At 52.6% G+C, this 15722-nt stretch overlaps 1 non-coding gene across 1 annotated transcript; it reads right to left on the reverse strand.

Moving 5' to 3' along the window:
- TRNAG-CCC lies at positions 13422-13494 on the reverse strand. The gene has a single exon. It is a non-coding gene; the product is annotated as a tRNA-Gly (tRNA).

The following is a 15722-nucleotide window of genomic DNA, read 5'->3' on the forward strand; positions in this document are numbered from 1 at the left end:
TGGCTGGCATGTAGAGACAGGGCAGGCAGGGATGCTCTCGGTGCCCGGATTTTCTCAGAGGCCCCTGGGAAGTTATCATCATCCTAGGTGTGTGTCAGAAGGCTGTGGCTTGACCCAGTGTCCATCTTCTCCAGCAGACCAAGGTCTCCGGACTGTCTCTCTCACCCTCAGCCAGTCCATCCATGTGTTCACTTGTTCAACATCAGCTGTGTGCCAAGATGCTTTCTGTGGAGCAGCCCTGACCTCCGCCTTCACAGGTGTGGCTGTTTGTGGGCCATGGGCAGGTGATCTGAAGACAGACACCCAAACACACACACACTACACACACACACACACACACACACACACACAGGAGTCTCCTTTGATGCAGAGTGTGAATGATCTAATACAGGAGGAAGCAAATTGCTCTGGGAACATCAAGGATGGGAGCCCTCCTGTGTCAGATGGGGACCCAGGAAGCCTTCTCAGAGATGATAAACGAAGGAAGACAAAGGGCTTCTCAGGACTCCCCTGGTGGCCCAACCGTTGAGGCTCTGCCCTCCCAAAGACGGAGGCCTGAGTCTGATCCCAGGTCAGGGAACTAGATTCCACATGCTGCAACTGAGAGTTCACTTGCTGCAATTAGAGATCCTGCATGCAGCAATGGGGATCTCGTGTGCTGCAGTTAACGCCCGGTGCAGCTGAAATTAAAAAATATATATATATTAAAAAAAAAAAAGACAAGCGCTTCTCCAAGTGCTCAGACAGAAAGGACAGCCCAGGCGGGAAGCCCTCGATGTGCAAAGTCCAACGTACCCAGCAGAAAGGAAGTTCCTGGGGTAGATGGTGGGGGTGGGAGTGGAATTGCGGATGGGGTGGTGGGGTTGGGAAGGTGGGGGTGAGAGGTTGGGTGTCTGTGTTTCTTCCATTAGACTCTAAGCTTTTGAAAGGCAGAGACTGAGCCCCTGAAAACCTCCCCCCAAGATGGGGTTACCCTGAGGGTATAGAGGTGTCTTTTATTTCTTTTGTCTTCTGAAATTCAAAAGGCCTTCATTTCTTGGCTTATCCTGTTTACTCTGAAAGCAGGGGCCCCTCCTTAATATATGTGTCTGGCCTCCCTAGTGTTTGGCACAGGATCTGTTTCACATATATATTTAATTAAAAAATTTGAATTTATTTATGTTTTTGGCTGTGCTGGGTCTTTGTCATTGCTTGCTTGGGCTTTTTTCTACCTGCAGAGACAGGGGAGAGGGGGCTACTCTCTAGTTACAATGGCTTCTCTCGCCGAGGAGCACAGGCTTCAGCAGTTGCGGCTCCCGGGCTCTGGAGCGCAGGCTCAGTAGCTGCGGTGCACAGGCTTAGCCGCTCCGTGGCATATGGGATCCTCCCAGATCAGGGATGGAACCTGTGTCTCCAGCATTGACAGGTGGATTCTTCTCTACTGAGCGACCAGGGAAGCCCCTATAGTCAATTTTTGACAGCACCCTGGAGCATGGGAGGGACCTTAGTTTCCCCGACCAGGGATCAAAATTTTGCCCCCTGCACTGGGAGGCAGAGTCTCAACCACTGGGCCACCGGGGAAGTCCTGGGCCTGATATGCAAAAATGAGTCAGTGCTCATTGGGCACTTACTGTGTACCCAGCATCGTGCTAAATGTTTCACAGGGGATTCCCTCCTTTGAGCAGCGCTTGGCCAGCAACAACTCCCTGGTAGTTCAAGGGCAGGGGGTTTGGTGAGGAGAGAAGCCGTGGATCAGAGTCTGGGGCCCCAGAGGGACGGATGGGGGGGAAGGAGCACACAGGCCTGGATAAATTAGGCCATCAAGGTTGGGAAGAGGCAGAGGACATTTGACTGGGACTGACTGGGATGGGAAGGGGGTCGGCAGGGGCAGCAAGAGATGCAGGTTAGGGAAGCAGCCATCACCTAGAACCAGGGGTCTTTCTCCCTTCCCCACCCCACCCATCTGGTCGCTGTCAACATCTGAATCCAGCCCTTCCTTGCAGCCCCGCCGCTCCTGCCCTTGGCTGATTTATCCCCCGCTTGGACCTCTGCAGCACTTCTCACTGGCTCCTCGCCCCAGAATTCTCCTTCCGCCACCTTTTCCTCCTGGCCAGCTGTCAGCTTCCTGTAACTTAGATTTGACTGCTTCATTCCTGTGCCTCAAAGCCACCGTGGCCCCATTGTGGCCCCATGACCCAGGGTCCACAGCTCTGACTTCCAGCCTGCTCTCAAGCCCCACAGTGATGTGATCCCTGCCTGCCTCTCTGGCCTCGACGACTCTCGAGTTCTCGTCTCCTGATTGGTCAGTTCTTGGTGCCTCTTCTTACCCGCACCTGTGCAAACTCAGAGTGCCCTGCAGGAATGCCCTGTCTTGCCCCCTGGTCAAGGCTGACTCATCTCTTTCTTTGTAGGCTCAGCTCAAGTCTTTCCCACTCTGGAACCCCTTTCCAGACCACTTCTTTCAGAAAGCATGTATCTTTTTCTTTTTCTTATTTTTTGGCCATGCTTTGTGGCTTGTGGGAGCTTAGTTGCCTCGCCAGAGGTTGAAGCAGGGTCCTCTGCAGTGAAAGCGCAGAGTCTCAACCACTGGACTACCGGAGAATTCTCAGAAGGCATGTATCTTAGTCAGCTTGAGCTGCCATAACAAAACATGATAGACTGGATGGTTTAAAAAATAGAAATGTATTTTGCCTAGTTCTGGGAAGTCCAAGTTCAAGGCACTGGCTCATTTGGTTCCCTGGAGGGCCCCCGTTCTCCTGGCTGCAGATGGCTGCCTCCTCTCTGGGGTCTTCACGTGGTAGACAGAGAGCAGGGAAGAGCTCTGGTCTCTTTCTCTTCTTACAAGGCACTAATTCCACCACAGGGCCCCACCCTCCTGACTTTATTAAATTACCTCCCAAAGTCCTCATCTCCAAACCCAATCACATTGGGCTTCAGCGTATGAATTTTGTAGGGAACAAACATCCAGCCCACAACAGCCTGTCTGTCACAGGCAGGTCAGATTTTTCAATGTTGTCTAATTGTTTCAGGTTATTTCCTCAAGTTGACTGGAAGCTCCCTGAGGAGCAAAGTGTGACTGGCAGTAACTGTGTGTTGATGTGCCTGGTAATAACATCTACCTATTTATTACAGGCTCCCCAAAAGTTTACATTCAAGGGTCCCTAGACTTCACCTTTCCTCTGTCCCCAAGGAAGTTTCTGTGTTTAGCCCTGTTTGGGCCTCAATAGCTTGGGTGCGCATAGTGGATTGGAAAGAAAGTTGAAAGAAGCCCAGACACCTTAGAATAAGTTCCTTCAGAAAAGACAGAGTGCCCCTCCTGGCTGGAGAGGATCGAAGGATAAAAGGCAGAGGGGAGAGCAAGGAGAGGTAGGCACCTGCAGGGGCTGGTTTGGTGAGTGTTTCAGGGGAGGTTGAGGCACCTTGAATGAGCTGTGGGAGGGGGTGGGAGATGGGAGAAGATTCAAATACATGCCACTTTGTCTCATGAATGTGTGTGCATGTTACATATACATACATACATACATACATACATATATACACACACACACACACACACACACATATTGGAGAAGAAAATGGCAACCCACTCCAGTATTCTTGCCTGGAGAATCCCCAGGGACAGAGGAGCCTGGCAGGCTACAGTCCATGGGGTTGCAAGAGTCGGACACGACTTAGCAACTAAACCACCACCACCATACACACATATAATGGTGGCACTAGCAGTTAAGAACCCACCTGCCAGTGGAGGAGATGTAAGAGATGCAGGTTCGATCCCTGTGTCAAGAAGACCCCCTGGAGGACGGCATGGCCACCTACTCCAGTATTCTTGCCTGGAAAATGCCATGGACAGAGGAGTCTGGCAGGCTTCAGTCCATAGGATCACAAAGAGTCGGGACACAAGTGAAGTGACTTAGCACGCACGAGGAGAGAAAGAGAGCAGAGGGGGTGACTCTGGCCCTAACCCTGGGCCTCTAACCCTAGAGCTGGATCTTCGGATGGGGCCACCATGGTCTTTGAACTCTGTGTTGGGGGATACCAGGAGGCTCATTAGGCTGGAACGGGATTATAGGTACCTACAGCTCAGCTCTATCTATGGGGTCAAAGGTGGCACAGGTCCAGGCCTCTGTAGCCTTCAGAGTCCAGACGACAGTGTGATTCGCTGCTTGGGAGCGTGGTTGTGGGAGGCCCGAAATGGGGGGCAGTGGCAGGTGTTCTGGAGGGTGTGCAGAGAAAGGGGCGGGGCGCCTTGAGGCCAGGGACAATTAACAGGGCTCACTGCCTCCCTGGGCTTCACCTGTTACCACGCAGGGCCTCTTTGGTAAGGGGACAAACTTACAACTCAGAGTAACTTTGCGTATGTGTGTCCGACTCTTTGAGACCCCATGGACTGTAGCCCGCCAGTCTCCTCTGTCCATGGGATTCTCCAGGCAAGAATACTGGAATGGGTTGCCATGGCCTACTCCAGGGGATCTTTCCGAACCTGCGTCTTTTGTGTCTCCTGTATTGGCAGGTGGATTCTTTACCACTAGCGCCACCTGGAAAGGCAGGGTTTGTTTTATTGCAATACAGGAGGAAAACCCAGGGCTTGGAGGTCAGGAAATCTAGGTTCATGGCCCCCAACTGGGCTCCAGGGGTGCCTTCATTGCGCTGTGTGCCTAAGTTTCTCCACCGATAAACTGGATGCAAGACTCATGTTCATCTCGGAGGTGGCACGGAAGTGATGGTGAGTGGAGAGGTTGCGTCCACTGTTCACACAGGAGCTGGGTGAGGGGGTGGTCACAGTAACTCTGCAGTGAGATGAAGCCCGTGAGGACCCGCGCACCACAGGTTCACCCTTGGCATTGCAGTCCCAAGAGGGTGGGCGTCCAGGGTGAGATCTCTGCAGGGACAGGAAGGGGCCCAGGCGTGGCTGGGATCTGCGGAAGGACAGACCCAGAAGAGGGGTCCTGGCAGATGGGGGACTGCCATCTTGCTTTTCAGGACCCTGTGGGAAAAAGAATTCTTCCTTCCTTCTGTCAACTGAGTTGCAGCCCGGCAATGAACAGTAAGAGTAATAAAAAAACAATAGCTTGGGACTTCCCTGGTGGTCCAGTGGCTAAGACTCTAGGCTCTCAATGCAGGGGGCCTGGGTTGGATCCCTGGTCAGGGATCTAAAGCCCACCTGCTGCAAACTAAGACCCAGCACAGCCAAATAAATAGATAAAAATTTAAAAATAAAAATAATAGCTCATGTCTCAAGGGCCTGTATATCAATCTCTATTTTTAAGCACTATACCTCATTTCTGCCTCAGAACAACCCTATGGAGAGAGAACTGTTTTAATCTCTACTTTACAGATGCAGAAACCAGAGCAGTTAAGTGACCTTCCCAAGGTCACAGAGCTTGTAAGTGGTGGAGTCATGACTCAGACTCAGACGATCCAGGGCTTGGGCCATGCTGTCCTGTCAGGAACTAATCCTGTATCCTTTACACTTCAGAGCAGGACTCCTCAGCTAAAAGTACCTCATTTGCCCCACATATCAAGACCAGGCAGAGGTTTGCAGCCACCTCTCCAAACAGAAGACCTAGACTTGGGCACCCCGTGGCTGCTGCTCCCTGCTTCTGTACTCTTAGGCAAGTTAGCTCATCTGTAAAATGGGTGGACATACATTTGTTGAGTCCCTCTTATGTGACACATACTTTTTTGTTTATTTGCTTTTTGACTGCACCGCCTGGCTTGCAGGATCTTCATGTCCCCACCAGGGACTGAACCTGGGCCCCAGCAGCAAAAGCACCGAGTCCTAACCACTGGACTGCCGGGGAATTCCATTATGTGCCACATTTAATTTAAATCTGGCCACTACATTTTGAGATTGCTCCACTTAGCAGCTGGGGAAGCTGAGTCACAGAGGGGTGAAACAAATTCCCCAAGGCCACATGAAACAGGCTGACATGGAGCTTGGTCTGTCCTATTTTGGAGTGTATGTGCTTCCTATTCAATTCCTGGGTGTGTGGGGGGGTGTTAATAATTATTATGTTAAAAAATGTTCCATGATCAACTCTGTTTAGGGAAGGCTGTTTTCAAAAAGTTAAAAGTTATTTGCTTCTCAGAGCCTTTATTACGCTGGTGTGCCTTAGGAAGCTCCAAGAGGAGAGCAGAGTTAGTATGAACTTCTTCACTGTGAGATAATTTGTTGGGAAGAAGCTTGTGGGAGAAGCATCCCTTGGATCTCACTTTGGGAAGAGCTGTACTTCACCCCCAAGGCTTCCCTGGTAACAACAGAGATGCCAGGAGCAGTACAATAACAGCGACACCGTGAAAGAGATCATCACGATCACATTAGTTGCGTGTCAGTTGCAATGATACTTTTTTGTGCAGGATTTTTTGGAGATTTTTCTGCATCCTCCCCATTTCTAAGCACCTTGATCCCTTCCTTGAGCTCAGGGCAGCTCCAGTCTGTTCCTCATGCCTGGGACTCCTCTCTCCTCTCCTCTAAGCCTTTGCCTGGGCCAGGCCCCTTAGGTTGCTCTCCCCTTCCTCCCCTTGTTCCTGACAAAAATAAGGGAGGCTCGGAGAGGGGAAGTGATGTGGCTCAGTGCGTATGGTGAGACAGGCAGCCCCCATCTCCTGCCCCTCTCCCACTGCCCCCCTGCACAGCACACCTCACTTCTGAGACGCATCCGTGATGGACTCATCCCAGGGCCAACCACGAGCTTCTCTGGCTCTGTCTCAGTCTTGTCATGCTTGGTCTCTATTACGCTCCACTGAGCGACATCCGGACTGTCTTTTGTTATGTTGTTGTTGTTCAGTTGCCAAGTCGTGTTTGACTCTTTTGGACCCCATGGACTGCAGCATGCCAGGCTTCGCTGTCCTTCACCATGTTCCAGAGTTCGCTCGAACTCATGTCCATTGAGTCAGTGATGCCACCCAACCATCTCGTCCTCTGTTGTCCCCTTCTCCTCCCACCTTCAGTTTTTCCCAGCATCAGGGTCTTTTTCAGTGAGTCAGCTCTTCGCATCAGGTGGCCAAAGTATTGGCACTTCAGCTTCAGCATCAGTCCTTCCAATGAGTATTCAAGGTTGATTTCCGTTAGGATGGACTGATTCGATCTCCTTGCAGTCCAAGGTACGCTCAACAGTCTTCTCCAACACCACAGTTCGAAAGCATCAATTCTTTGGCGCTCAGCCTTCTTTATGATCCAACTCTCCATCTGTACATGACCACTGGAAAAGCCATAGCTTTGACTAGACGGACCTTTGTCGGCAAAGCGATGTCTCTGCTTTTTAATATGCTGTCTAGGTTTGTCATAGCTTTTGGTATGCTGTATTAAAATAAAACAGTTTTGTTAAGATATTCATATATCATAAGATTTACCTATTATCATATTCATTTAAAAGTTTATTATAATAATTTTTCTATATAAAGAGCACACATCAGCACACAGAGTAATGAATTTTTAACAAAGTAAAAACATCTGTGTAATCAGCAGCTGTGTCTGAAACAGATCATCTCCTACCCCAAAGAACCTCCCTGGTGTATTCTCCCTTCACCCAAGGTTAACACACCTGACTACTATCCCACAGAGGTTTGTTTAAAAAACAAAACAAAAAAACAACTCATTGGGACTTCCCGGGTGGTCCAGTGGTTAAGAATCCACCTGCCATTCAGGGGTCCCAGGTTCAATCCCTGGTCCGGAAAGATCTCACGTGCCATGGGTCAGCTAAGCCTGAGAGCCACAACTACCGAGGCCTGCTCACCTCGAGCCTGTCTACTGCAACAAGAGAAGCCACGGCAATGAGAAGCCTGCACACTGCAACGAAGAGTCGGCCCTGCTCACTGCAACTAAAGAAAGCCCACGTGCGGCCAAAACCAACAAACAAACAAACAAACAAACTCATCAACTTATCCCCCTCCCTTTTCTTCTTTCCTTCCTCCTTCCCTCCCTTTCTGACCCACTTCCTTTATTCCTCCACCCCTCCTTCCTTTCTTGTTGATTCTGCTTCCACATAGTTTATTTGAAGTTTACAGCGAGAGGCACAGCAAGAGAGAATATAAAAGCCTTAACACCGTGCCCTGGGAGGTGGTATGAGGTGAGGGGGTCAAGTCGCTGAGAGACCTGACTCTAGACTGGCCATTGCCAGCTGTGAGGCTTGGGGCTTGTGACAGAACCTCTCTGCCTTAGTTTCCTTATCTGTGAAATGGGAGTAATCACTCGACTGACTGCAAAGGGTGATGGGAAGATTAAACAAGGCGTCTTTACCTTGTGTGTGCAAAGTGTTTACATACACCTGTGCCAGGAAGCCTGGGGAAAGCTCTACTGGATGATAACATCTCTTACAAGATGAGAAGTGAGGACAGGGGATGAGAATCACGGCCATTTAATGAGCACCTGCTGTATGCTGGGGCTTTACCTCTGATCTGCCTGGCTGTCCCGCAAGAAGAGATTATCATCTCCATTTTATTTATTTTTTAAAAAACATTTATTAATTTGGCTGCTTCTGGTGCTGACTGCGGCATGTGTGATCCTTGTTGTAGTACATGGGCTCTTTGCCCCACCTCATGTGGGATCTTAGTCCCTGGATCAGGGATCGAACCCACCTCCACAGCATTGGAAGCTTCTTAACCACGGGACCACCAGGAAAGTCCCCATCTCTGCTTTACAGATGAGGAGATGAGGCCTGGAGAGGTAAATCCTGAAGACATAGGTTGGTAAGTGTTGGAACTGGAGCTGGAACCCGAGGAGTCTGGCTTGAACGCCCATGTTCCCACCCTGGGAACCAGCCTTGTGTTAATGTCACCCGGCTGTGAGCTGAGCACCGTCCTATGCAGGGGATATCCCTTGCTGTGGTCCCATTGTGGTCCTATCCTCCCAGGGATGTAGTGCCTCTCCTCACCCCCTCTGTGATATGCTGGGGACATCCTAACTGGGCAGGGGCGGGGCTCTGGGGAGGGGATGGTTTCCCAGGGCAGAGCACTGGAGAGGACTGCCTGGCGGTGGAGGGTTCAGACTGCCCTGGGCACGTGTAGTTCCCACGCCTCCTGGAAGCCTCCCTCCTACCCAGGGAAGCTCTGGGGCCCCAGGGAAGGGATGGCCTATGGAGTGGCTTTAGAGTCCACCACCTTGGGGCGATGGAGAAGAAGAGTCTGCACCCTGCAGAATCGCCTTGTAGGGCCCTGTCCTGCTCATCAGGACTCATGGGGTGGGGTCGAGGGGTACAGAGCAGAGCCAGGCAGGTCAGGCATGGGGGTGCTGGTGACTCCTCCAGCCAGGGCAGGACCGAGGTGAGGTGATGGATCCCCCACCCCTGCTGAGTGCTCAGTAAACAGCCGGTCCTGCTGTGACCCCTCCAACAAGGGGAAGGCTCCCCAGGCAGAGGAGACTAGCTCTTCAGACCAGTTCTGGGGCCCTGAGGCCTCCTTCCTGCCCATCTCCCAGAACCACTGTGTCTTGCTGTGGCCTTGGAGCAGAGGGCAATGAGGGCACCCCCCTACCCCTGGTGCCTCAGGCCACGCCTGGCTCCTTGGGGGGCCTGGTGGGAGTGCAGACATCACCAACCCTCTTGCTGGCCTCAACCGTCCCTACCCTGACCTCCAAGCTCCCAGGGGCCAGCTGGGACATCTGTATCCATCTCGCCCCAAACTCTGGAGATTCTGACAAATTTCCTTTCATTGCTTGCAGCCATGTTATTTAAAGTAATTAACCTTAATTTATAAATTTTTATATCAAACTGCCTTTTAACTTTTAGAACTGGCAGGAGCAGCCTTATCCCTGGGCTCCTAATAGTTCTCCATTTAATCAAAATTCATCCATCAGGTTCCAGTGTTAAATCATCTTTTAATTGGGAGTTACATTCTGGTTAATAGTTTTATAATTCGCCTCCTCTAATAGTTTTTACCACAGGGATCTCTACTCCATTTTTCCTCACTCTATTATTGAGGGCGTGCAGTTCTGCGGGGACGGCTTTGCTGGGCCCCGCCTCTCTGGCCTCTGCTGGTCGTCGCCTCTTTTGTTCTTGGTGGTCTCATTAATTCCCGAGAAGAGTTGTCTCTGCTGCGTGTTACTAGGGCAGAGCTACTCTCCTTGCTTCCGCAGCCTTCGGAGCTGTGGCCAGCGCCCGCTTCTCTGCAAGAGGAAGTCACAGCAACAGAAAGGGAGAGAGGGAGAGAGATGGAGATAGAAACAGAGAGAGTGTGGAGAGCAAGGAAGGTTCTGGAAGCCCATAGGTCAGGCCCGTAGCGGACCGGGAGAGAAGCATACGAGTTAGGAAGTAGATGCAGACCCAGGACTGGCTCTTCCCTGGCTCCTCCCCATCACCCATCATCCACGTCCCCTTCCACCCGGAAGTTAAAGTTGCTGGAAGGGAAGTGACCCCCCCACCCCCGGCCCTGAGACCCAGAATGGCCGGCCCGCGGGATTCCTGGAGGAGGGCAAGGAAGGGCGGCTGCATCAGAGCTGTCCCCGAGATGCTGCTGGGCCTCATGGCGGGTGAGAGGGAGAGGGTGTAGAGACTGCAGGATCAGGAAGGGGAGAGAGAGGCCAGAGAGACAGGGCGGTAGAAAAGAGTCAAGAGCAAGAAAAGAGGGGCTTCCCTGGTGGTCTAGTGGGTAAGACTGTGCTCCTATTGTGGGTGTCACGGGTTCCATCCCTGGTTGGGGATCTAATATCTCACATGCCTGGCGGTGCAGCCAAAAAAAAAAAAAAAAAAAGATTAAAGAAGAAAAGGATTTCCCTGGTGACCCAGTGGTTAAGAGTCTGCCTGCCAATGCAGGGGACACAGGCTCAATCCCTGGTCCAGGAAGATTCCACCTGCCGCCGGGCGACTAAGTCCACACTGGGCGACTACTGAGCGTACCTGCCACAGCTACTGAGGCGCACGTGCCCTAGAGCCCAGGCTCCCCGGCAGTGAGAAGCCACAGCAATGAGAAGTCCACGCCCTGTAACTAGAGAGCAGCCCCCGCTCGCCCGTGCAACTGGAGAACGCCTGTGAGCAGCAACAAAGACCCAGCACAGCCACAAAAGACAAATAAGTAAAACATTTAAAAATATATTAAAAATAAAGAGCAAGAAAAGAGAGGGAAGATAAAGAGGGGAGAGAAGGGGAAAGACAGACGACATTGGAGGGGTACAGAGAAGACGGTTCCCTCTGGTCAGGAGCCCTGACTGGTAAGCAGACGAGTTTGTGTGGACACCTGCTCATGCAAGCCTGCGCGCTCGCACAGGGCTGAAACCAGACCCGGAGGCACCTCGCGCAGGGGTGATGATGGGCTGGGGGCCAGACCCCGCGCCTGTGGGTGGGAGTCTTTGAGATGGCCTCCAGGGGAGGTGGGATGGAAGGGTTGCTCCTAGATTCCTGACCCCCAGAAACCTCATAGGAGAAGAAGGGTTGTTGTAAGGTGCTACATGTAGGCGGTAATTTGTCATGCAGCAGTAGGTAACTCGTACACATTCATGTCATCAGCATCGCTGGGGGTGGAACTTGGCACGGGTATGTTTCAGAGCTCCCCAAGCGATACCAGTGTGCATCCCAGGTGGAGGGCCACTGCCCCAGGGCCTGTGTGTGCCCGTGAGAGTGTGCGTGTGTACCTGGTGTACACTTGTGCCATGCGTGTGTTTACGGTGGGGGGTGGGCACGGTGCCACATGCATTTGTCAGTAGGCAGAAATACGAGCAGCCCCTTGTGTGTTTTGGGCCCAGGTACCCGTGTCAGTTCCTGGCTCAGGAAAGTCTGGAGAATGGAAGGAGCCTCGGAGGTTTTGTGGCCAGACTGACATGGGCCATCCACCACTTCCTCTCTGTGAGTCCTCTCTGAGCCTCAGTTTCCCCACTTGTGAAATAAGGACATGCAGATCTGCATTCTGCCCAGTCCTTTGAGGAGGTGCTATATGAGCTGACTACATACCTCCTGGACTGGCTTTGGCAAAATATCTTGGTAGAGTGGTTTAGTGGCTAGGTCATGTCCGACTCTGCAACCCCGTGCACTGTAGCCCACCAGGCTCCTCTATCCACGGGATTCTCCAGGAAGAATACTGGAGTGGGTTGCCATTTTCTCCTCCAGGGGGTCTTCCTGACCCAGGGATTGAACCTGTGTCTCTTGTGCCTCCTGCAGTGGCAGGTGGGCCCTTTTGCTGTAATGGCTCTTGGTGTAGTGAGATCTGACCTGCAGTGCCATAGACGTGGGAACAATCAAGTGTATAGCCCCTGCTGCAGGACCTGACCTGAAGGAGGGTCTGTCCTGGGGCACATCCCTGAGGATGGGGTGGGGAAGGAGACAACATTAGTCATGGCTGGGTTAGGGCTTGGGATTTGAGGCCATAAATAAATAGTCTTGCCCTCTAAATGCCAAGTGGCTCAGATGGGCAGGACGAGAGCAGAGGTAGGCTGGTGGTTCCAGCTGAGTCTACACCCCTCCCATCTGCGAGTCCTTGCCTGAGACTCTTATCCTTGTTCGGCCTCAGTTTCCTCATCCCTGAAGTGGAACAGCAAACCATCTCTCACCTTCTGCATGTGACATGCTGCAGCTCCACACCCAAGCCCATCTGGGAGGTTGGGAAAGGAGAGACTCTGGGTGAAAGGAGCTCACCTGGGCCTCCAGCCACCTGCAAACAGAACTGATTCCCAACCCTGGCTCTTGCTATGTGACCTTAGGGAAGCCCCATCTTTGGGCTTTATCATCAGTAGGTAATAATGCCTGCCTTGTGGTGGCATGGAGAAAATGGAAAAAGATGCTGTGTGGGGTGTGCCCTGCCTGGTACTTGAAAGTGTTGAAAGTGTTAGTTGTTCAGTTTTGTCCAACCCTTTGGGATCCCATGGACTGGAGCCCACCAGGTTTCTCTGTCCATGGGATTCTCCAGGCAAGAATACTGGAGTGGGTTGCCATTCTCTTCTCCAGGGGATCGTCTAAGCCCAGGGATCGAACCCAGGTCTCCTGTATTGCAGGCAGATTCTTTACCGTCTGAGCCACAGGAAACAGCATGGTACTTGGCATCCAATAAAGGGAAAACTTGCTTGTCATAAGCTCCAGCCAAACTTTTCCAGGTGTCTAAGAAAACACTATGGAAAAACACAATGTTTGCTGTGGAAAATGTCTTCTCATTTCTAGAACTGGGGTGGGGGGAAAAGGAAGAAGACAGGAAGGAGGGAGAGGAAAGCATCGTTTGTTGTGAACCCACCAGGTGCCCCTGCAACACGGTGCTTTGACTCCCATCCCATGTGACATCTGAAGCTGGTGACAATAAGGATGATCGATCCCACTTTACAGACAGGGAACTAAGGCTCAGGAGGCCAAGGAGTGTCCTTGTTCAGTGCCACATGGCTAAGGAGTGCAAAGTCAGGTCTCCGTTTTCCTGTTCTTTTTTTCTTTCAAAAAAAAAAAAAATTATTTGGCTGCGTTGGGTCCTAGTTGCCGCACACAGGATCTTTAGTTGGGGCGTGTGACCTCTCAGTTGCAGCATGTGGGATCTAGTTCCCTGACCAGGGATGGAACCTGGGCCCCCTGCATTGGGAGTGAGGCGTCTTAGCCACTGGACCACCAGGGAAGTCCCTCTGTTTTCTTGTTTTCTTTGTGACTGTCTGTGTCCCTGAAACAAGCCTCTGATCTCCAGTAACTCTGCTAGCGGGAAAGCTTTGTAACTTACAGGGTCATCTGGGGAAGATCTCTGTGTGATGCCATCCAAGGATGGTTAAAGAAGGCGTCACAGCCCCCACAGCACATGAGTCAACCCTGACCCCTTGCCCTGACGGGAAATCTCTCACTGAGCCCATTTCACAGATGAAAGAACGAACGGATGCTTGGAGAGCCTGAGTGGGACCCAGTCATCAAGGCACTGGAGCAGCTGAGACTCTGGTCTCTGGCAGAGTGAGAGGCACATGCAGGGGCAGAATGAGAGGGAGAGGGCAGGGGTGGGGGCAGCAGAGCAGTGTGGAGCCGGCCCCTTGGGCTGAGGAGCCCATGGGTGTTTATGGGGTCCGAAAAAGAGGCTTAAGACGGGCACCTCTAGTGCCCTCAGCTGCCAGAAGCAGGCTGGCGTTTGTGCTGTGGTGCTGGCCATTGGATGTTCAGCTCTGGGTTGGCCGTCCATCATCCTCCTGGCCCAGTGTGCCTACCTTCCCAGTAGGGACTGTCACTGAGCCCAGGGGTGACGGAACAGCTGAGGGGACCAAGGAGGGGATCTGGCAGCAGAAAGGGGATCCGGGGAGAGAGGTTATTGCCTGAAATCTCAGGCCTTTTAGCACTGCTCGTTGCGGTGGGGGAGGTGTGAGGACCCCGCAGGCCTGGCAGGATGAAATGTTTATTTTCCCTAGGGGCTGAAGTCAGTGATGGAGGAAAGGAGTAGAGACGAGGCAGGAGGATTGGAAACTCACCAAGACACAGAGCCCGGGAGACAGAAGTAGGCAGAGAAGGAGTGAGACCAGGGAGAGCCAACAGCAGCCTGTTGGCTGCCCATCCCGGTCGAGCCGGGGCGGCAAAGCCTGCATCCTTGGAGCGGTGCCCAGGCTCCAGGGTCTCCGTTTCCATGGGGAAGAATCTGGACTCTTTTGCAAGGGGAGAAACCCAGCTTCCCCTTTTGGGGGATGGAGGGGTTCAGGCAGGGCTTCTCCAGCCCTGGTCTCTCCTCTCCTCTCACTCGGATCCAGGCTCTGGCTCTGCACCGCCCCCCACCCCCCAACCCCTTCCACCCTCCAGCTCCTGACCTGGGAGAAGCTGCTGGTTCCTAAGACACGACTCCCAGGACTGTGGGCTGCCAGGCTCCAGGCTCCTTTTTGTCTCACAGCCGGGGACAGGGGCCCTGGCAGGAGCTCAGCTCAGATTTGTGTAAATGAAGCTGGACCGCAGCTTGGAGTAGTGACACAGCCCGGAGCCCATGGATGCCAAGTCTTGGCTGGGTTTTGGTTTTTCAATTATTCTGGGCAAGTGGGGACATGTCCAGGCCTCCTCTGACCCCCAGCACCACACAGGTAACTTTCTGCTGGGGATGTGAGGCTGAGAGGTGAAGGGCAGTGGGGGGAAGGGCAGGAAGCCTCTCTCAGGGGCCTCCCGGGGGATTATATACTTGCATTTTATATACTTGCCCTTTTGAGCCCTCGCCATCGGTGGGGCAGAAATTATGACTCCCATTTTCACACGTGAGGGAAGCCGGACTCAGAAAGGTTAATTAAATTGCCCAAGGTCACTCAGCCAGTGATGACGGAAATCAGGATTCGAATCCAGGTCTGGTCCCAAAGTCTGGCTCTTTTCATGCTGCTGTGTGCATGGGATTGAGGCGGGGGAGGGGAGAGCCTGGATGAGGGAGAGAGGGGTACAGGCCAGGCATGGGGAGGGATTCACCGGGTGTAGTGGGGCGGGGCGTGCCCTAGACCTGGAAAACCTTCCTTAGCACCCTGGCTTTGCCCCTTTTCACCTGTGCAAGGTTGGGTGAGCCCCTTATCTCTGAGTCACACGTAGATGGAGTGGCTGTGAGTTGTCTTTTCCCTGTTTGTCAAATAAGTGAACAAAAAGGCAAGCGGAGGCAGGAAGAGGAAGACACATATTCTAACTTGGGTCTAAGGCTGGAGCTCTCCCTTTGACCGGGGACAGAGTCCCTGCAGACACCCAGCCCCTGAACATCTGTCCCTCTCAACCCACCTAAATGTGGCCCCCCGCTCCCTGCAGGCAGGCGAGCCAACTGATTTGTGGTGGATGGGGGTGCACATCCTGGGGCCGCAGTTCTGGTGGCCCCTCTCACAGTGTAGCATCCTCTCCCCTGGAAAGTCACCCTGAGGTCTC

Source organism: Capra hircus, chromosome 19, assembly GCF_001704415.2.
Source record: "Capra hircus breed San Clemente chromosome 19, ASM170441v1, whole genome shotgun sequence".
Classification (NCBI taxonomy): domain Eukaryota; kingdom Metazoa; phylum Chordata; class Mammalia; order Artiodactyla; family Bovidae; genus Capra; species Capra hircus.